The sequence below is a fragment of the Bos indicus x Bos taurus genome, chromosome 17 (genome assembly GCF_003369695.1).
Source record: "Bos indicus x Bos taurus breed Angus x Brahman F1 hybrid chromosome 17, Bos_hybrid_MaternalHap_v2.0, whole genome shotgun sequence".
Taxonomy (NCBI): domain Eukaryota; kingdom Metazoa; phylum Chordata; class Mammalia; order Artiodactyla; family Bovidae; genus Bos; species Bos indicus x Bos taurus.
Window position 1 is genome coordinate 59,395,965 of NC_040092.1, and position 24,037 is coordinate 59,420,001.

The 24,037-nt window shown below is 39.2% G+C and overlaps 1 protein-coding gene across 1 annotated transcript in view; it reads right to left on the reverse strand.

Annotated features, from left to right (window-relative positions):
* ANAPC10 (anaphase promoting complex subunit 10) overlaps positions 1-24,037 on the reverse strand; it is a 164,978-nt gene that overhangs the window by 46,928 nt on the left and 94,013 nt on the right. The window contains exon 5 of the transcript XR_003515290.1: positions 14,704-14,780. The gene's annotated coding sequence lies outside the window, so the exon portion shown is untranslated. The remainder of the gene's footprint in view (positions 1-14,703; positions 14,781-24,037) is intronic.

Here is a 24,037-nt window from a genome sequence, read left to right on the forward strand (position 1 = left end):
AGTTTCAGAAGATAAGGGCTTATGTCTGATTCACCAAATGTCAAATGTCACCTCTTCTATAAAGACTTACAGGATTCTGTAGCTACTTACTCACTCTTTGATAACATCCTGAAGCTAGTTCCATAACAGGACTCAGCATAGTGCATTACAGCTCCTTGTTACAGGTCTGGTCCTACTAGGCTATAAACTCTTCAATGACAGGGAACAACCATCCTCTTTTTTCTTTAGTGCCTCAGACAGCGCCAGATACAGAGTAGAAACCCAACAAGTATTTGTTAAATAAATCAATGAATGAATATGTAGGCAGTGAAAAAAACATGAATGAAATTAGTAATTCTTTTTTTAATTTCCATAAGTGTAAGGACCTGCAAGTCGCCTTAGAAGGATGTAGTAGCTGTTCAGGTCTCCATCATATCCACTAGGCCACTTGTGGATCTGCCTTTCACACTTCTGTTTAAGTATATACAAATTAAATTCCTAGGTCAATGAGCCAGTGAGACAAGCCAAGAAACATAGGGCATGATCTTTGTCCTTACAATCTAGGTTCGTGGATAAGAAACTAAAATGAAATAATGAATTACATAACAATCAGTGGATAATATAAAAATAGTCCATAACTAAGTAATAATGATCTAACACTTGGATACATGGAATGGAATTCAGAAATAAGTAAGCTTTATTTATCTAAGAACTCTTTATTGCATACCTATTATTGTAATCGGGTCTGTTGTAGATACTGGGAATCTAGACATGAAGAAGACATCCCTGTCTTAATCAAAAACCCTTTGGAGTATCTGAATAAAATTATGCTCCTCTCTCTAGGCAAGTGCTCATACATTAAACATACAACCATACACATTCACGATGATACTGTGAACAATATCATGAGACCAGGAGTCATAAATGTCTCACATAGAGGATCTCTCTAGGGAACAGAAAATGATTGAAACCTAAAATAAATTATGCTTATCAGTTACTATTTTTTTTACATACTTCCTTATATCCATGTGTTTAAAAGTAAAAGTTTAGAAAACAAGCCTCTTAGTGTGTATCTCAGAAAAAATTTAATGAACTCAGATTCCTATATCATCCCAGAGCAGAAAAGCACTAAAATCATTAACTAGAGATGTTTGTTCCTTCTGAGTAGCAGTAATCTCTTTCTGAGATACATGCCTGACTGCATTGCAATGTGGGAAACCTGGGTTCAATCCCTGGGTCAGGAAGACCCTCTGGAAAAGGGGATAAATAGCTACCCACTCCAGTATTCTTGCCTGGAGAATCCCATGGACGAGGAACCTGGCGGGCTCCAGTCCATGGGGTCGCAAAGAGTCCAACACGACTGAGCCATTAACACTTTCACTTACTTATGCCTGACTGCATGTATTCCCTAGCCGAAAATCATCTAGAAACTGGCTTTCCCTCTAAGTCTTAGGTGGTTAGTCTAAAACTAAGTGGTTTCCTCAAAGCTATTGAGAGACTGTCTCTTTGGCTACTGTCCACAAAAAGACCCTAAATAAAACTTAAGCTCCCAACTCTCACATTGCGCATTTTTCTTTAAGCTGACATAGACATTTAGTCAGGAGCACAGTTTAACAGCCTGGATTTGGGTTTGGCATCTGAAGCGAGGGGCAGTGTTGAACGCCAGAGCGCTTGATCTGTGGGGTCTCTGCTAACTTCAGGTAGTTAGCGTTATCACTGAATTATAGAACACCCAGTTGGGTGTCCAGACAGATACAGAATTGGTTGGTGTGGGAAACCCACAGATTTGGTGTCAGAGCGTGTGTGTGAATAGAAAAAACAGTTTTTCCTTTAATAGGTTAATGGTTATACTAACATATTATTCTTTATGTCAACACTATGCTATTCATTTCTTTTTTTAAGGAATGGACTATTTTTTAAAATTTTTATTTATTTATTTGTCTGTGCCTGGTCTAAGTTGTGGCATGTGGAGTTTGTTGTTGTCGTTGTTTTTCAGTTGCAGCATGCAGAACTTTCAGTTGCAGTCTGCAAACTCTTATTTGCAGCATGTGGGATCTAGTTCCCTTACCAGGGATTGAACCTGGGCCCCCTACATTGGGAGTGTGGAGTCTTAGCCACTGGACCACTGGAGAAGTCCCTCATTTGTAATAGAGTTGTCTACTCTACTGGATGTTAATTAAATAGATTAATAGATTTAATAGATTAGCATCTATTAAATGTTTCATAGAACATTTCTAGAAAAATTGTCTTTTCAAATAATTTTTAAGTACATCCCTGACAATGGGGATCTTTGAGTGACTAATGTTATCTTGTGGTGATGACCTCAGACCTATATATAAAATGCCCTGAAATAACATTAAATATTTTCTGAAGTAGGCCATAGATGATACAAGTAAAGTTTAAGAAAAATCTACTGGTGAGACAGAAAGATTGGAAAGGAGGAGGGTCATGGTTAGGTAATGAGAAAGGATAAGGATTTGCATTCTGGTTGGCAGCAAGGATGCAAGGGAGATATTAAAGAAATTCACATTTTAAAGTTCAGGATTTGGCATTTGAAAAATAAGGAAGGAGGCACAGATGCTAGTTATCATGGAAAACAGTCACATCTTGATAAAAATAAAGAAATTGGGAAGGACATATGATGAACTCACTTTTGGCCCTGTTGAACTTTAAGTAGTGACAGAACATTTGGAGATAGGAGGCTGGAACTCAGAAGAGATTCAAGCTGGAGGCACATTTGGGTGTCATCAGCAAAATGTTAATTGCTGAAATCAGTAGAATGTATGCTCTCGTTGATGGAAAAATTGCAACAATGAAAGTCAGAGAAACAGGGGCTGCAGAGGTAGAAAGACTAGAAATACTTTTATGCCCAATTATGGAAAATGCGACCACTTTGGTTTAAAAATTACAGCAGGCAACTTTTGTAATGATACCCATCTCTGAACCATCTCCCATCTCTGGGAATGTATCACAGTTATAGCAATGAGGTCCAGGGGCCATGGTGCAACATGACCCTGCACCTTGGTCACTGATCAAGAGAACAGAAAACCTAAGCTAAACAAACATATTCTCTTTCTCTTCCTCTCTCTCTCTCTTTCCCTCATTGCCCCCTTACTCTCACATGCGCACATTTAAAATTTACATAGTGCTAGTCGCTCAGTTGTGTCCGATTCTTTGTGACCCCATAGCCCACCAGGCTCCTCTGTCCATGAAATTCTCCAGGCGAGAATACTGTTGTGGGTAGCCTTTCTCTTCTCCAGGGGATCTTCCTGACCCAGGGACTGAACCCAGGTCTCCTGCACTGCAGGCAGATTCTTTATCATCTGAACCACGAGGAAAGCCCAAAACTTATGTAAAGACACTGAAACTGGGCATCAGGCTCATGGGAGAGCTCCCCAACAGGGTCAACCAAGTTCCACTTCTAATGTCCTTTAGAAGCTTAATCTCTAAGTTTTGGTTTTCAGTACACCTGTCTCTTTCTAACAAATACTATCATACCTGTTTCTGCTTTAAGGTACTTGGAGTCAGTTTTGCTATTAACAAAAGACTCAAGTAATACCATTGTCTTAATCTGTTCAGGATGCTATGACAAAATACCAGATATCAACAATAGAAGTATATCTCTCACCGATCTGGAGGCTGGATAGTCTAAGATCAAGGTGCACAGAGATTTGGTATTTGGTGAAGACCCACTTCCTGATTCACAGATGGAGGGCTCAACCCTGGTGACTTAATCATCTCCCAAAGACCTTCCTCCAAGCCCCATCACACTGGGGTTTAGGTCTCAACGTATGAAGTTGGTGGGGTCACAGACACCATAGCAACCACGGATATTTAATGATCATTGCTCCTGTGCTACTCAAGCTTTAGCGTGGATATGAATCACCCAGGCATCTGGTTAGAGGTAGGTTCTGATTCATAAGGCCTGGGGTGGAGCCCGGGAATCTGCATTTCCAACCAGCTCCCGGATGATGCCATTAAGGCTGGCAGACACACTTAAAGTAGCAAGGCATCACATAACACTATCTCTGGCAAAGCAGACAAGCCATACACACATGAAATAAATAATTCAGGGTATCACTATACAGCAGAAAGTACCCTGGAGTGTCTTTAGCCTTGTTTCTGTTTAAACCTGCTGTGTTTAAACTTGCAAATCACTCAATCAAATTGGACCTCGGTTTCTGTATCTGTGGGAAAGTGACAGGATGACTATCACATCCCCCTCAACTCTTAAATTCTCTCCATGATTAGGGTTAAAATTAATTATACAAACAGGGAGAAGATCAATTTAGACAACTGTCCATTATATTTGTGTAATAAGAAAAGTTATTTCCAATAAAAAATAGACATTCAATAATTTCAAAAATGTGTACAAAATATTGGCTGGAAAAACAATAATACTACATACAATATTATCTTCATTTGTTATATATGTGTGTATACACACATACGTAGAAAAGCCTGAAAGTGTTTAAATTCATTGTTCATTCTAAATTTTCCTGGTTTTTTTTCCTGTACTTTCTCCTATAAACAGGTATATTTTTTATATAAGAAACCCCAAGTCTATGACAGATCATGCTCATCCTTGCCAATCCCTGAGTGTCCCGACACCACCCAGCTGCTCCCCATCTCAGCTGGGAATGGCTCAGTTGGTCCGCGTATCAGAAGCTTCCATCTCATGAGTGAGCAGAATCTGGAAGCAGTTTGTCCAATGCTCCTGGAGGTGAATTGAGACTCCTGGGAATGAGCTACCATTTGATCTCACTGGCCTTCTGCCCAGCTTCTGGTTTTCACCCTAGCTCCCTGCTGGGATAGAAGCCCAGCCTTGAACTTCAGCCAGAAAAGCTGTAGCCCTCACTCCGCCGAATTCTTGCCAGCCCAGGAGGCAGACAGTGCGAGGCGTACCACCACCACTACCATCCCAGCCTCCCCAGACACTGGACTGTCCGCTTAGCCCAGGGAGACCTCCCAAGACTGCAGCTCAGATAACAGCTCAGATAACAGTAAATTCTCCCCCAGGCCTGGGACATTAGCCTGCCAAAAGCCTTTTACAAATGACTCCTTTACATTCAGAAGTAGGCTGGAAACACAGCAACCCACTTTGCAGGTTAATTCACTGTATGGAAGAAATAGCAGCTCTAGTTTAAGAGTTGAAATGTACATGCCATTCAATCATCTTGCGATCACCCACTATAACTTTTATCTATGCTTGCTTACATTATGGATGAATTGTGATCCTATAACATTTGGGGGACTTGGTTTCCTCATCTGTAAAGTGACTGGACGATCCTTCAATTAAAATTGTAGATAAATTTCTTTACCAAACAATCATATTCACTTTTCAGACCCATTTTGTTTCTTCCATGGCATTCATACTGCGAAGTATTTTATGGTTAGTGGTGCACATGTGTTTTTCTTCTGCGAGCTCCTTGAAGGCAGAGATTTTGTTTTACTTGTTCTTGTACCCTGAGCTTCTTGCAGAGTTATTAGCTCACAGTGGGCCTCAGTAAGCATTGATTGGACTACAATTATTACTGTATAATAAGAACTAAGTCACAATACCCCAAATACTCTGCTCTTGAGCAAAATAAGTTTTCCTTATAGTTCTTAACAGTTCCTTACACCGGGAAAATGTCATCTTAAGATATGATTTGTAATTTTCAACTTTATCAGGGCAACTTTCAGCTCTTTTGACTCTTTAAGAGTTGGGAAATGGAGGTGGGGAGGGGAAGCCATTATATTTATGGATTAATATAATCCACCTTCTTCAAAAAAGCTTTAGGGCAGTTTGCGACATACCCAAATAGGCAGGAATTGGCAAGCTTTGCCTGATGGATGCTTAGAAGCTCTGAGGCTACTACTCCATGGAGAGAACAAGCCTGCAAGAGTCTGGGTGATGAGGAAAGGAAATAGGTACCAGAGAGAGCACCTGAATGTCTAGATAAACAATAGAAGTGTCAGGCTAGTGGTAGGACTTGAACTAGACTGGAGTCCAAATTTGCTTCAGAGATTCCTTGGGTCTCTTGAACATTTTATAAAATATTTAACTATTAGTGTCCCTTCTTACCTCTAGTCGAGAAACAGGGGTAAGAGTCTAGCTTTGAGAGTCTAGCAGAAGAGACGAAACGATAATTTTTAGGAAAAGGTAAATGCAAGACTCCCATAGAGGTATAAAAATAAACATGTGTTAAAGATTTTTTAACAAATTATATGATATGAGAGAACCAGACAGATGTTATAACCATTCAAAGGAAAAATCTAAACACACATTTATAAGGAGTAAACTAGTCCTGAGTTTAGAGGGCCAAAACTAGCTTTTCCACGTGGGAGAGGAATAAAATCACTAGTAGAATAGACACAACACACGTCTATCAGTTACCTAAAACTTACAGGGACTCTTAAAATAGCTCCATGACAACAAACCAGGCTAGAAATAGGTTATTTGGAAAGGTAGGCTACAGGTGAGACACAATTTTCCATTAAAACAGACTTTTTTTTTTCTACAGTGTTTACTTGATCTTTCTAACCTAACAGATATTTCAGCCATGCGTTGGCGATTGAATTGTTGTCATTTAATAACTGAATTCTCTCCTGGTATCTGAGACACCGCTAATCCACGGTGCTCACTAAAAAAGAGCCCCATTTTTACATCAGAGATCCCTGTGTGATAGAACTGACCCTATGTTTTCAAAATTTTTGACAACCTGATATTCCGTATTAGACATTCTGCATGCTGGTGCAGAAATGGGACATGGGTTTTCCTTATAAACAAGGCCAAATTATTTTCTCAAAAAAGTAATGATGGGGACCTCCCTGGCAGTCCAGTGGCTGAGACTCTGCCTTCCAGGGCAGGGGATGCAGATTTCATCCCTGGTCAGGGAACAAGGATCCCGCATGCTGGGGGGCGGTGAAGGGCAGGGTGGGGGGAGAGTGGTTAGCCCATGTACGGCAACTAAGACCCAAGGCAGCAAAATAAACAAATATTTCTTTTAAAAAAGTATTGTTGACTCTGCTCATATCTTCAGATGAGTATTCAGTCGAGACCCTAGGGTTCTGTGCCATAAACATGAAAGATAATTTGGGCCTGAGACATTCTGAAGCCTGATGTTACCAGTCACCGGGCTTCATGCTGCTGCTACTGCTAAGTCACTTCAGTCGTGTCCAACTCTGTGCGACCCCATAGATGGCAGCCCACCAGGCTCCGCCGTCCCTGGGATTCTCCAGGCAAGAACACTGGAGTGGGTTGCCATTTCCTTCTCCAATGCATGAAAGTGAAAAGTGAAAGTGAAGTCGCTCAGTCTTCTCCAACTCCTAGCGACCCCATGGAGTGCAGCCTACCAGGCTCCTCCGTCCATGGGATTTGCCAGGCAAGAGTATCAGAGTAGGGTGCCATTGCCTTCTCACTGGGCTTCATACTTGGCAATAATTCCTTTAAGAACAGCATCATCTCTCTGACTGCTCAGAGTGTTTCCATAGGTTGAGAGCCAGTCTCGGTGATGTCTGTGCTCTTTCTATGTCAGTCACCCAATAGGTAGAGCCTTCTCCAGCACCACAGTTCAAAAGCATCAATTTTTTGTTGCTCAGACTTCTTTTTTTTAAATTGGAGGCTAATTACTTTACAATATTGTAGTGGTTTTTGCCATACATTCACATGAATCAGCCATGGGTATACATATGTTCCCCATCCTGAACCCCCTCGCACCTCCCTCCCCATCCCATCCCTCAGGGTCATCCCAGTGCACCAGCCCTGTCTCATGTATCAAACCTGGACTGGTGATTTCACATATGATAATATGCATGTTTCAATGCTATTCTCTCAAATCATCCCACCCTCTCCCTCTCCCACAGAGTCCAAAAGACTGTTCTTTACATCTGTGTCTCTTTCGCTGTTTCACAGATAGGGTCATTGTTACCGTCTTTCTAAATTCCATACGTATGTGTTAATACACTGTATTGGTGTTTTTCTTTCTGACTTACTTCACTTTGTATAATAGGCTCCAGTTTCATCCACCTCATTAGAACTGGTTCAAATGCATTCTTTTTATAGCTGAGTAATATTCCATTGTGTATATGTACCACAGCTTTCTTATCCATTCATCTGCTGATGGACATCTAGGTTGCTTCCATGTCCTGGCTATTATAAACAGTGCTGTGATGAACATTGGGGTACACGTGTCTCTTTCGATTCTGGTTTCCTTAGTGTGTATGCTCAGCAGTGGGATTGCTGGGTCATAAGGCAGTTCTATTTCCAGTTTTTTAAGGAATCTCCACACTGTTCTCCATAGTGGCTGTACTAGTTTGCATTCCCACCAAGAGTGTGAGAGGATTACCTTTTCTCCACACCCTCTCCAGCATTTATTGTTTGTAGACTTTTTTGATAGTAGCCATTCTGACCCGTGTGAGATGGTACCTCATTGTGGTTTTGATTTGCATTTCCCTGATAATGAGTGATGTTGAGCATCTTTTCATGCGTTTATTAGCCATCTGTATGTCTTCTTTGGAGAGATGTCTGTTTAGTTCTTTGGCCCATTTTTTGATTGGGTCATTTATTTTTCTGGAATTGAGCTGCTTGTATATTTTTGAGATCAATTCTTGGTCAGTTGCTTCATTTGCTATTATTTTCTCCCATTCTGAAGGCTGTCTTTTCACCTTGCTTATAGTTTCCTTCTTTATGGTATAATTCTCACATTCCTATGACTACTGGAAAAACCATAGCTTTGATTATATGGACCTTTGTTAGCAAAGTGATGTCTCTACTTCTTAATATGCTCTTGAGAATTCCTTGTTCTACAAGGAGATCAAACCAGTGAATCCTAAAGGAAATCAAGCCTGAATATTCATTAGAAGGACTGATGCTGAAGCTCCCAGGCTTTAGCCACCTGATTTGTAGAGCCAACTGATTGGAAAAGACCCTGATGCTAGGAAAGATTGATGGCAAAAGTAGAAGGGGGAGGCAGAGGATGAGACAGTTGGATGGGATCACTGACTCAATGGAGTGAGTGTGCTGCAATCCACGAGGTCACAAAGAGTCGGACATAACTCAGTGACTGAACAACAACAACAAATTAGTAGAGCAATGGTTTCTCCCTGCGAGATAGGCCCTAGATGCAAAGGCAGAAACGGGTGGGTAGCTGAGCCCTTCCCTCCTAAGGCTCTCTCCCATGACACATGTGCACAGTGAGTTACATACCCCTTGGCCATCCTCCTGCGCCACCCTGGTGGTCTCTCCTATCTTGACCCAGGCGCTGAGCTGCCTTTGTTCTTGTCTCTGAACTTGTTCTGGGGGTGTGTTTCTTTTGGTTTTATCCCTTCAGCTCCCTCCCAGAACCCTACTCCATTCCCTGCTACCCCAGGCCACTCCCTATTCTCAGGAATGCTTCTCTTATCTCTATTCCTGTCAAGACAGCTGGCAGTCTTATTCAGAATCTCAAGACTCCTGTAATCTTGAGCAAGCAGCAGGCTGGGAGGAGGGATTAGGATCCCCTTGGCTAAGCTGGGAGGAGGGGAGGTTCCTACCAAGCAGCCACTCTTAAAAACTACCAGTTGGCTGCCTTGACCATAAAAGCAGTTCAGCCTAGCCTTTGGTGAATGTCTGCTTTTTTTTTTTTTTAATAGAATTGTGTCTGCATGGACCCACCCGGGTAGGTTGGCTGCAAAATATACATTCCAATAGCTGAATGAGTTGACCTGTTGTATGGGGTTACTTAGTATTGTTCATTTAAATACTGGAGAATGTCTGTCAAATACAATGGTTTTCCTTGTAGCACAGCTGATGTTAAACTGTTCTGACAGTAAGTAGGCAACAACAGGTTCTGCAGCTTCTAAAGGAAAATCCTGGTTTGTGTTAATAAAACCATGTCATCAGCCTGGATAGGGACGCATACTTCACTGTTTCTCATGCTTTGCAGCATCCACCCTGTTTATTTAACAGCAGTATCAAGTTATACAGAAGTGAGCTATGATGCCAAATCAGGACACTACCCTGTTTTATACATTCAGAATTGGAACTCTATGCTCCTCAGAGGAAATTCAGAGGGACACCAGGATTACAGAGCTTAATTCACAGATTCATCCAAAAGATATTCTTTGATTGCATCACTGTACTATAAACTGGAGACACAAAGATGAGTAAGACACAGTCTCTGTCCTGGAACAACTTAAGATTTAGTGGAGGAGAGAGTGCAAATGAATATTACATAGTTTTACAGGATTGATAGGGCTATCGGTCACGGTTGTATTCCTGATGCCTAGGATCCCTAGAAATGTGTGCACTTGAATAGAAATGAAATTCAGTGGTGGTATTATGATATGGCATTATGGAAGCACTAACAAGGGATCTGATGAGAAAATAAAATCAACATAAAATGTCACTTTTTGGTTTTTATTTCTGATATTTTAAAAAATTGAAATAATAAAAGTAACAAATAAAATGTAAAAAAATCATTCAAAATCCCATGACTTCATTATTCTTAACTATTATATTTCTGAATAATAAACACCTGAAACCTGCTCATTTTTCAGATAAAATATATCCTGAGAGCTAATTAGGGAAAAAAGGGTTTGCCTAAGAGCAATGGCTTTTGTTTGGTTTGGTTGTTTCAACTGTAAGTGATAATAAGAATTACTAGATCCTAACTTGGGGCTTCCCTGGTGGCTCAGATGGTAAAGAACATGCCTGCAATGCACGAGACTTGGGTTCAATCCTTGGGTTGGGAAGATCTCCTTGAAAAGGAAATGGCAACCCACTCCAGTATTCTTGCCTGGAGAATCCCATGGACAGAGGAGCCTGGAGGGCTGCAGTCCATGGGGTCGCAAAGAGTCAGACATGACTTAGTTACTGAACAACAACAATAACTTAGTGAATGAGTTGAATCTGTAGAATACATAGTGATCATTATATGATGAGGCAGACGGCTTCTTACATGATTGGATATTAGTACCACAAGAGTTCCTTTCAAGAGGCTCTCCATGGACAACACTTTTCCTACATTCACATCCATTATTGGTTCTGTCAATTTAGCCTTAAGTCATTCACTGAAGTCAATCATAACCACCCCTTCCTCTCAACAAAGACAAGAGAGCTATAAAATTATCTACAGTTAATAAGTCCATGTGTCTTTCCAGGTGAGCCATTTGAAAGACTGTTCTACAAAATTTGCAGGATGTATCTGACTCTCAGAAGACTTTCTTGAACCACAGAAAATTTTAAAGATCAATGTGGAAATGCAGATTTTTAATTTTCTTTAAATATCAAAAGGAATGAGTATAAATCTTTTGAAAAAAGAGTCTCTCCTCAGGAATAGCACCCCAAAATTCAACACCAAATTTTTCTCTATCTTACCTCAATCTCTCTGACTTTGCCAAGTCATCTCTTTGTTTCTAAGTTTTCACACCTAATACATTATATCAATCACTGCTGCTGCTACTGCTGCTAAGTCGCTTCAGTCGATCACTAGAAGGTGATGAAAACCAAACTGTGACTAAGGATTAGAGAGGATAAATAAGTTCATAGTTTTAAGAAAAGAATAAGCTACAGATGCCAAATTCCTTTAAGGCAAAAAGGCAAACACGAAAATTGTGCCTTCACAGTTTTGACCTATGATTTCTTCACCTCTAAAATGAAGAGTTGAGTTAAATATCTCTTGGGTCCAATGTGGTTTAAAATTCTTCTATCATGTTATTCTATTATTGTAAGAATTATGTCAAGAAAAGAAAGAAAATAGCAGAGAACAAAACAGTACATCTAGGGACTTCCCTGGTGGTCCAGTGGTTAAGACTTTCCCTTCCAGCGCTGGGGGTGTGCGTTCAATCCCTGGTCAGGAAGTTAAGATCCCACAAGATCCCACAGGCCTTGTAGCCAAAAATCCAAAAAAACATAATAGACAGAAGCAATACTGTAACAAATTCAATAAACAGTTTAAAAATGGTCCGCATAAAAAACAACTAAAAAAAAAAGTACACTCACAGTAAACATCTCTAAAATCCTTCGAATTTAGCTTCTTCAATAAGAAAGTGAAATCTCAAAAAGGCTTAGTTGGTGGTGAAAAGGCTAAAGCCTTTAGCCTGACTCAGGCCCAAGGTCAAGGAATTAATATAGTCAGAACCACAACAAAGTAGACATTTAGAGTAGTTTGGAAAGGAATTTGCTATTGTATCCACTTTGGTTTTATTCAAAGCCATAGAAAAATTACTTCAGAGCAATTTTTAAACTGTGTTTAATAATGAAATATCAACATAGATACAGTATTAGGCATTCCTCTAGGCTATTCATATGCTTGCTTCTTGGGTGGCTGAAGGCCCTCAGCTTCCAGTGTCTTTGAGGTGTGTATTAATGGCTTAGTACAATGAAGTATCTTAATGGCACATTTACTGAAGCACTTAATCTACTCCTTGAGGGTGAAGAGATCAAGTGCATCCCTGTTAAAGCAAGAGGCTTGCTAGAGGTGGTAGAGTGGCTGCTGCAGCCTGGGATCCATAGACTCACCCTGTGGCTTGTTGATAACCTCAACTTGTCAAAGTTATAACTTGTCACTCCCGCATTTTGAGTTAGAACCAAGACGTTTCATCAATACCTGTCAATCCACACCCAGCAAAGAAAGCAATACAGTGTCAAGTGAAGGATTTAATTTAACGAGCTGGCCATAAAGCTGTCATGGGTTGTTTTTCCTCAGCCTCCCTTCTTTCACCACTTCTCAAGCCAAATCCAACCAAATACACAGGGTTCAACATCGTTCTGAGTTGAAAGAAATCCCCACAGACTTCTACCAATCTGTATAACCTACTAGAGAACTGGCTGGCCAATAGGGCTCCAGCTTCTTTGACTGTTAAGAGATTAAACTAAATGGTACCTAGAGCTAACATTCCATAATTCTATCTCATTTTTCCCCCCTTTGGGTAACCAGTAGCTTGAAGAACCCTGAGTAAAGCTGAATTTTCGGCTTTCGCCTCAAGAAAATTTGATTTCACTTTTTTTTGAAATAAAATCTCGACAGTACAAAAAAGTTGAAGGTACCTATTTTAGCTTGATTTCGTAAGGTGGTATTTAAAGAAGGAAACTAGAAATGGCTGCTATTTAAAGAAGTGGTCATATAGAAAAAAAGAATAAAAGTTATAACTGAAAGTGAAAACTGTTCTCAATGAAATAAGGCCACATATGAGTGCATCTTCTTTTTAATGTAGGTATAAATATAATGCCTGTGTCCCTATGTTAGAAGTGGGCTTAGAAAGAAGGGGCCCCTGTAAAGGGATTGCTTTCTTTCTCTTTTTCCTTTCTTTACTTTCTCATATATATTTTTTTAGTACAGTTGATTAACAATGTTGTATTAGCTTTAGGTGTATAGCAAAATTATTCCATTATACATATACATGTATCTGTCCTTTTTCAAATTCTTTTTCCATTCAGGTTATTACAGAATATTGAGCAGAGTTCCTTGTGCTATATGGTAGATCTTTGTTGGTTACCTAGTTTAAATATAACAGTGTATACCTGTCAATTCCAAATGCCCATATCTATCCCAATCCATCTAGACGGGTAGTATACAAGAAACTTGGTTTTATAACAAGGGTCTAATGTGGAGATGGAATGGGTTTAAAGAGTGGATTCTGTAACCAAGTTGAATAACTTAACTTTTAAGCTGCAAAGGACAGTGAAGTTAAGCTAAGTCGTACAGAAGCAACTGAATGCCTTCTCCATGAAATAGTCTACTCTTCAGTTGCAGTAGGATTAAAGTAGTTATTTCAAAGTTTCTTCAACTCTCCTTTTTCAGTGATTCCTGGAACTTTCAAAGACTTACCCAAATGAAACACATGCCCAGTTCGAAGGCAAATCTACCACAGAAAAAGCCTCCTTTCACACCCAGGTCTATCTCACCTCAGCCAGTTTATCCAAGATTCTGGCCTTTCAGATTTCTGAGCTCAAATTTTCATTTCAACTACTCCACCTCCTAGAAATACCTAATGGACTATTAAAGAATTGGCAATGAGTAAAAGAAATATTTCATAACTAGTATTTGTATTTTGGTTAGAAAAATTCACAGGTTATTTTAATTCCCAGCTATAGAGCAGTTGGGACTAGAATTTTTTTTTTTTATCTAGCTTTTTCCTAGACTTCCTGCAAATCATTAAAAATGTATCCCCAGTTGGGACTACAGTTAATTAACGGTTCTTTGCAAAATTCATCTGTAAAGATTCAGTATAAAATACATTTTATTTCCCATTTTGCTTGCTTGCGACCTCATAGACTGTAGCCCGCCAGGCTCCTCTGTCCATGGGATTCTCCAGGCAAGAATACTGGAATGGGTTGCCATTTCCTTCTCCAGGGGATCTTCCCAACCCAGGAATCAAACCTGGGTCTCCTGCATTGCAGGCAGATTTTTCACCAACTGAACTACAAGGGAAGCCTTCCCATTTTGCTTGTGAACCTAAATTATTCGGTGCCTTTGCTTAGGCTAATCTTGACCTAATTCTCATAAAAATAAACACAATGGTGTTCGAGTTCACAACCTTTGGGCACCATGGTTGTATTCTTGGAGCTAACACAGTTCTTGTGTAATGACACAGGAATATGAAGAATACCAAAGTTCTAGAAAGAAGCAAGCAGAAGTGAGTTCATCCCCACATAACTTCCATTAATGAAGCTGTTGACATCTTACAATTTTGAATTAAGACTCTCCCTCTGTATCATGTTGAAATATTCTTTGAAGCTGTCATTTATTATATGCTTACCATTCAGCAGGAATCAGTTAAATGCTTGTTTAGTGATGAAGGGTCCCCTTAGCTCATTCACACTTGGTCTTGTACTTCTGAGACCCAGAACATACACAGAAAAGGAAAGCAAAGTCAGTTAATGGTAGACTGTTATCAACTACTGATTTTCCCTCAAACAACCTTTATAGTTCTAATGATTCCATAAAGTTTCAAAAAAATCAGTATTAGAGATGGGCTTCCCAGGTGGTGCTAATGATAAAGAACCCACCTGCCAATGCAGGAGATGTAAGAGATGCAGGTTCCATCCCTAGGCAGGGAAGGTCCCCTGGAGGAGGGCATGGCAACGCATTCTAGTATTCTTGCCTGGAGAATCCCATGGACAGAGCAGCCTGGCGGACAGAGGACCCTATACGGTCTATAGGATAGGGTCTAAAGAGTCGAACACGACTTAGCACACACACACACACATGCATGAAAACCCAAGAATCTATATTTAAATGGAAGTCTTTCATTGGCAGTTGGTCAAGGAATAAGTTGAAATAAGGAAAAACTGCTAGATGAACAGTCAGAAGACTTATGTCATTTACTATCTGCGGTTTCAGCTTCCTCTGTATTATGGGGTGACCTACATTATCTACCTGACAAATTTGTTTTAAACATCTACATGAGGCAATGGGCATAAATATTCTTTGTAAACAATAAAGGACCTTATAAAATATTTGAATTATTCACTTCCTGTGTACAGAAAATGGAATAAATTTTTCAAAGAAAATTTTATTAAAGATTTTCAAAAGAACTGCAAAAGATTCCTCATAAAATTTTGTACCCTTCTTATCGGAAACATAAGGGAAGAGGGTACTGAAGGAGCAGCTGCCCAAGAAATCAAATAGAGCTCAAAATGTGGCTTCAGAGAGCACCCTGAAAATACTTGAATCTTTCTAAGAAAGTTTGGAGAAAAGAGATTCACAGTTTTCCACAAGACCTTTAATTTAATTACGGATTTCTAAAACTACAAAACAGTAAAATATTCATGCAAGCAGAACTATTTATTGGTCACCCCAGGGCACTTGTCCTTAGACTGGCCCCTTCTTGCATTTACAATGTTGTTGGACACCTGTGAAATTCTGAAGGCAAAAGAAAACATCTGCTCACACCCCTAAATCATGCTTCTGGGTCCTATGAGCCAATGTTATTATTAACTTGTTAATAATTATTATAATATTATCGCAGCGGGATTTAGCTTAGATCACATATAGATGCCAGTGGTAAACTGCATAGAGGAAGCATTATGGTAATTGAGATTATACTTACTCATTTATGATTTATTGCTAATCTAATGAAGGGCCCCTAAATGTCTAAGTGCCCCCAAGCCCAGAATTATGGAAACAGGCCAACATAATTAAACACAAGCCCCAGTCAGAAATATAAATAAAAATTCAAGATGAAATTTGGAGATATGTGAATTTCTCTAAGAAAACTTGAGGGAAAGCAATCCCTTGCTCTTTACAAGGCTCTGTTAAAATGAAATCACTTGATTTCAAAGTTGTTAAGTTCACAAAACAGTCACACAAGCATCTTCTCTAAGTCACAGAGAGAAATAGAAGTGAATAATTTTCTCTGTATTGGATCAATTTTCCTCCTGCCTATCTCTCTGTCCCTCCATTCTCCCTTCTTTCTCCTTTTCTGAAAAGCAATGAGTTTAATCTGTAAAGAAATAGGATGTTTCCTGTAGCCTAGGCAATTCATTATATTCTTTATCTTTGTGTACCAATCCTGCACCCGCCCCTCTCTCCTAACATTAGTGATGTGGGGAGGGTTTTATTTGGTTAGGTCAAAGGTGAGAATCCCAGGACAATATTGTCCTTTTAATAGTCTTTGGTATGACAGAAACCATAGAACCAGAGGCTACATATCTATCTTATCCACACATACCATTAGCAGCAATAAGTATTCTACCATGGTCAGAGGCAGCTTATTTTTACAAGTATTCTGCCCTCCAGTCACTCTTGTATCCTGATGAACCAGTCTGCTTTTCACTGCTCATCCATCCAGTCTTTTCCTGTTTCACATTTTACTGTTTGTAAATCGAAATCAGTTAAATTCTACATTTTATAACAGCTACATCAATTCTTTCTGATGCTCTAGTAATATTAAGTTACTGCTATGTGGTATTCAGAGACCCTGATGCTGGGAAGGATTGAAGGCAAAAAGAGAAGAGGGTGGCAGAGGACGAGACGATTAGATACATCACCGACTCAATGGACATGATTCAGAGCAACCTCCGGGAGATAGTGAAGGACAGGGAAGCCTGGTGTGCTACAGTCCTTGGGGTCTCAAACTGCTGGACATGACTTAGTGACTGAACAACAACAAATCCAAACTAGAGGATATAATATAGAACAATGGAATCTCCCCCCACCCCTGTTTCTAACAACACACACACACACACACACACACACACACACACATGCTAAGTTGCTTCAGTCATGTCCAACTCTTTGAAACCCTGGAGACTACAGCCCACCAGGCTCCTCATCCATGGGCTTCTCCAGGCAAGAATACTAGAGTGGGTTGCCATTTCCTCCTCCAGGGAATCTTCCCGACCCAGGGATCGAACCCACATCTCTTAAGTTTCCTGCATTGGTTGCTGCTAAGTTGCTTCAGTCTTGTCCGACTCTGTGCCACCCCATAGACGGCAGCCCACCAGGCTCCCCCGTCCCTGGAATTCTCCAGGCAAGAACACTGGAGTGGGTTGCCATTTCTTTCTCCAATGCATGAAAGTGAAAAGTGAAACTGAAGTCGTTCAGTCGTGCCCGACTCCTAGCGACCCCATGGACTGCAGCCTACCAGGCTCCTCCATCCATGGGATTTTTCAGGCAAGAGTACTGGAGTGGGGTGCCATTGCCTTCTCCAATATATATGTGTATATATATATATGACAGAGAGAAGACAGCTCCTTCATAATTACTTAGAATATTCAACTCAGTTCTAGTAACTGTGAAATCTCATCAAGCTAATCAATCTGTTTTCCTCATTCTAAAAAGGGGATAATGATAATTATAGGATATAGTGGGGATTAACTACAATAATACATCAAGAATGTTTTATCATAACCACTAGCACAAAAAAAGTGCTCAGTGATTATTAAGGGTTTTTTTTGGCCATGCTGAACAGCTTGTAGGATCTTAGTTCCCTGACCAGGGATTGAACTGGTGCCCTCTGCAGTGGAAGCACAGAGCCCTAACCACTAGACCACCAGGGGAGCCCCAAATGTTAACTATTTTTAATGCTGTGAGGACAAGAGGGAGTCTGTACAAAGAGTCAAGTCGAGTACCCAGCCTAAGTAAACATGTGAAAGAATCTGGGCCCTCTATATGCCAACCCTTCCTTCCTCTTTGCCTATTCTAGGATTAAGAGAGATTGTGTGAACAAGATCACTAAACAGTAATGCTTGTAGTCAGCATGAACAAAGAACGTCCGCAGAATATTTGGTTGCAAAAACATTTAATAGGGACTTTTTAACACAAAAGAGGATTCAGATATATCCTGCTGTTATTCTGGATAATCTAGAATTATTCCCCACGTTGGAAATAGCATGATCACTGGGTAGGTTAAAATTCTGAAGTGACTTAGCATAGCATAGTATAGCATGCGACATTTTTAACAGGCATGAGGAAACAGAGTCTAATATGGAAATAACTAAATCTTAGCAGTAGTTGAAGTAACTTACTCCTTTCTTTATCTCATTAGGATGGAAAACTATCTTTTTGCTTGACACATACACATGACGATGACAAATGCCCTGTGTATCTTCCATTAAATGAAATAAAATACACAGTACAACGTCACTATGGTGACAATCTCTTTTATAATCATTTTTATGATGAAGTGTCTCAGATATATACTTTTAAAAATATAAAGAATATAATAAGCCCCTGGGTATACACTATACAGCTTAAGTAATAAAGCATTACAAATGTAATTGAAGCCCTAATGATCTCATTCTCAGTTTCTCTTTCCCCTGGACCCCAACATACTCACCATACTGAATTTGGCATTATTTATTCACATGGGATGTAGTCTCAGGGTTACTTTCTCAGATCAAGATAAAAGGGCCATGCTTTTATCAGCCTTCAGAGTTATTCTCCTTGTGCCTCTGAGTTGAATTTACGATGTGGCAAAGGTCTAGTAGTATCAGAATCAGGTACTATTTTTTAAATTAAATCAAAAGAGGGAAAATATGCCATTTTAAAGCCACTCCAACTGTGAAAAGTCAGTGATATTTATAAAAAAACTTTGTAGGCGTGGAAAGAATTCAAGATTTGAGTTTCAACAATATGGCAGACTATACATTAAAAACCCTCCAGCTACATCAACTGGAAATGCTGGGAAATTCTGCATAAACTTAAAAAAATGCACAGCTAAGCTCACATATTATAAAAGAAAAATATCCAGGTGCCAGGAATAATGAAGCTACTTCAAACTGGACTGGCAATGAGGTTACCCTGTGCTTGCCTCAGAGGGGAGTGGTGAGGAATAGCTGCAATCTAGGACTTCGGTTTTTAAGGGAAAGCAAAGGATAGATAACTTGGCTCCTGAAAATAGAGAACTGAAACTAAGATCCCCACATAAAATTGGAAGGTCTAAACACTCAGTTGAGGGGAAGAACTCTGCCCACACAGCAAACGAAGGCAATAGACAATAGGGAAACCCGTTTTCCTGTGCTTGGGCTCTGAGTGGGTAAAATAAATCTCTTGAGAATTCAGAATATGGCCTTGCACAACAGAGGACAGAATTTATATCACACGTCATCTACGGAGCCAGAAGCCATATACATATCTTATTGTCGTTTAGTCCCTCAGTCGTGTCGGACTCTTAGCGACCCTATGGACTGTAGTCCATCGGGCTCCTCTGTCCATGGGATTCTCCAGGCAAGAATACTGGAGTGGGTTGCCATGCCCTCCTCCAGGGCATCTTCCCGACCCCGGGACTGAACCTGCCTCTCCTGTGTGTCCTGCATTGGCAGACAGATTCCTTACCAGTGAGCCATGAGGGAAGCCATATATATAATAGGCAGATTCAGTAGCCAAATAACAGATTAAAACTGAAGATATTAACACAATAGAAATAGATGATAGAGACTACTAAAGAATTATGACTAAAAGAATTATCATATAACTAATTAGTCTAAGTGAAAAAGTAAAAGTGTTAGTTGCTCAGTTGTGTCTGACTCTTTGTGACCCCATGGACTATAGCCCACCAGGCTCCTCTGTCCATGGAATTCGCCAGGCAAGAATACTGGAGTGGATTGCCATTACCTTCTCCAGAGGATCTTCCTGACCCAGGGTCCACACTGCAGGCAGATTCTTTACAGTCTGAGCCACCAGGGAAGCCCAATTAGTCTAAATCTCCTCCAAATTCTGATAACTACTACAAATTCTGCATTCCTTAACAAATAATGAAAAGTAGATGAGCAGCTGTTAAGGGAAAGATTAATAAGTGCATTTTGAGTAAAGGTCAGAGCAAAACCAGAAATTCAGTTCAGTCACTCAGTTGTATCCGATTCTTTGCGACCCCATGGACTGCAGCATGCCAGGCTTCCCTGTTCATCACCAACTCCTGGAACTTACTCAAACTCATGTCCATCACATCGGTGATGCCATCCCACCATCTCATCATCTGTCGTCCCTTTCTCTTCCCGCCTTCAATCCTTCCCAGCATCAGGGTCTTTACCAACAAGTAGGTTCTTCACATCAGGTGGCCAAAATATTGGAGCTTCAGCTTCAGCATCAGTCCTTCCAATGAATATTCAGGACTGATTTCCTTTAGGATGGACTGGTTGGATCTCCTTACAGTCCCAGGGACTCTCAAGAGTCTTCTCCAACACCACAGTTCAAAAGCATCAACTCTTTGGCGCTCAGCTTTCTTTATAGTCCAACTCTCACATCCATACATGACTACTGGAAAAACCACAGCTTTGACTAGATGGACTTCCACTGGTGAAGTAATGGCTCTGCTTTTTAATATGGTGTCTAGGTTGGTCATAGCTTTTCTTCCAAGGAGCAAGCATCTTTTAATTTCATGGATGCAGTCACTATCTGTAGTGATTCTGGAGCCTCCCAAAATAAAGTCTCTTACTGTTTCCATTGTTTCACCATCTATTTGCCATGAATTGATGGGACCAGATGCCATGATCTTAATTTTTTGAATGTTGAGTTTTAAGCCATCCTGGTGACACAGTCGGTAAAGCATCTGTCTACAATGTGGGAGACCTGGGTTTGATCCCTGGGTTGGGAAGATGCCCTGGAGAAGGAAATGGCAACCCACTCCAGTACTCTTGCCTAGAAAATCCCATGGACGGAGGAGCCTGGTGTCCATGGGGTTGCAAAGAGTTGGACACAACTGAGTGACTTCACTTTCACTTTCTCACTCTCCTCTTTCACTTTCATCAAGAGGCTCTTTAGTTCCTCTTCACTTTCTGCCATAAGGGTGGGGGTCATCTGCATATTTGAGGTTATTGATATTTCTCCCCGGAGAAGGCAATGGCAGATATTTCTCCCAGTGATCTTGATTCCAGCTTGTGCTTCATCCAACCCAGCATTCTGCATGATATACTCTGCATAGAAGCTAATTAAGCAGGGTGACAATATACCACCTTGACCTACTCCTTTCCCAATTTGGAACCAGTCCATTGTTCCATGTCCAGTTCTGACTGTTGCTTCTTGACCTGCAATACAGGCTTCTCAGGAGGCAGGTGAAGTGGTCTGGTATATAAAGAACTAAATTTTCACCACTGAATTATTTTGAAACCATGTAATAATATACAGTTGTGAAAGCACTTAAGAGTTAACTACTGCAAGGAAAATGACCTCCTCTTGGAAATGTGTAAATTGAGGCTCTTTCTTCAAAAGTACCTGAAAAATACAGAGCAAGCAACCACCTATACAGGACCTGGAGAATATAATCTATAAATTAGAACTAACACGGTAGTTTGAAAGTTGGGAGAGGTGGTGAAGCAAAGTGTTATACTCTTCTTTAAAATTTTCCCTATATATAACTATTTGCAATGCTTATAAATTAATGATCAATATATTCACCATTTTCTCCTTGCCTAATTTATTCTTCTGAGGCCCCCATATAATAGACACCTATATAAATATCTCAGCATGATATCAATATGTTTGTTTAAATCAATGTCTACACTTAAAATTTCTGCCTAGCCACATTTAAAACAGACAATGAATCTTGTCTGTTTTATATTTCCAGTTATTTCCTGTCACTTCCTATATTGGTCTCTCATCACAGCACACCTGGGTTTCTCATTTAGTCATCAAATATTTGACTGTAAGCTTATCATTTATTAAGTACCCTTGTTATAGACACTATATTATTTTAAAGCATACAGAAACTATCTTTATTGCCTCCAATGCTTCCTGCTCCAGTTGAATCTTACTGATTTAATCCTCAAAAAACATGTACCTATCTATTCAAAATGTACCTATCTATTCAATATGCAAAATGTACCCATCTATACAAAACATGTACCTATCTATTCGACACTCACCTATCTGTTCAAAATTCAACAGTTGTTTCCCTGAAGGAAGATACAGGTCAAACTTCCTACTTGCATTGGTTTGGGCTGCAATTCATGGGGTCACAAAGAGTCAGACACGACTGAGAGACTGAACTGAACTGAACTGATCTTTCAAATAAGCCATATGGATTTTTTTCCTACCAGAGAGTCAAAGTGTATGAAAAAAACATATATTTACAAAAAACATGTAAGAAATATAAGGATATGAAATGACAGAAAGAAAAGGAATGGAAAAAGATATAACATTTAAATACTAATCAAAGGAAAACAAGCATAGCTTTATTAAATCAGACAAAGCAGACTTTATGGCAAAAAAAATGACTGGAGACAAAAAAGTACACTTTATAATACATGGTTTGATTGTTCAGAGAGAAATAATAATTCTAAGTGTGTAGGTATTTAGTAACAGAGCCTCAAAATATATAAAGATAAAATTGACAGGATTACTAGAAAGATTAGGCAAGTCCACAATCATGTGGAAGATTTTCATACAACTTTCTTACTAATGGATAGAATTAGCAGACAAAGTAATCAGAATATATAAAATTGGACAACACAATAAACCTGACCTAATATATATATATGGAGCATATATGATATATATGGAGCAATATATATATATATATAATTTGTATGAGACATGAATAAAAATTTGAGCACATGCTGGGCTATTAAAGCAAGTTTCAACAAACTTCAAAAAATGTTTTCCTTTCACAGGGTGACTGTGCTAGAAATGAATGATAAAAGAATATTTTGAAAATTACCAAATATTTGGACAGAAAATTAAGCAATGTACTTCTAAATAAATGATGGGTCAAAGAGAAACCTTTTTACAAAAGTTAGAAAATATTCTAACTGAAGATATGTATTAAAACATATTAAACCAACCAGAGCTGTACAAGTCCAAAGAAAATAGAAGAAAATAATAAAAAGCAGAAATTAATAAAGTAGAAAATAATAAAAAGCAGAAATTAATAAAAATAGAACAAATATACATAATAGAGAGGATAAAACTAAAATTTAAGTCTTAGAAAAGACTAACAGAACTGATAAGTTTCTACTGAGGCTGACAAGAAGAAAATTGAGACGTCACATATAACAAAGTCAGGAATGATGAGGGATCTACCACCAAGGATCCTACAGACATTCTAAATATCGTAAAATGACACTATGAATAACTTATGCCAATAAATTTGAAAATATAGATAAATGGATCAATTCCCAATAAAATACAAATTACCAAAACTTACACAAAAAGAAGTACAAAAATCTGAATAGTTCTCCATCTATTTAAAATTAATGATCAAACCTATAATTATGCCTTCACAGTGAATTTTATAAAGCATTTAAGAAACCATTCATCTTACACAAACTCTTCCAAAAAACAGAAAATTTTAAAAACTTTCCCATTTGTTTTATGAAACCAAAAACATGACAAGGACAGTACAAAGAAAGGAATCTCACAGGTCAACTCACTCATGGTGAAAAAGTCTTAAACTAATTTTTAGCAAATCCAGTGATTCACATGTAGGATTTATTCCAGGACAGATGATTAATTTAACACTCAAAAATCATCTAATATAATTCAACATACTATAAAATAGAGAAAAAAAATCTTATGGTTATTTCAATAGGTGCAAGGAAAGCATCTTATACATTCAATATTCATTCATGATTTAAAAACAAATAAAAGAATTATTAATCTAGAAATACAAGGGACTAGCATTGATTTTATCAATATTAAGTATTTCTCTGAAA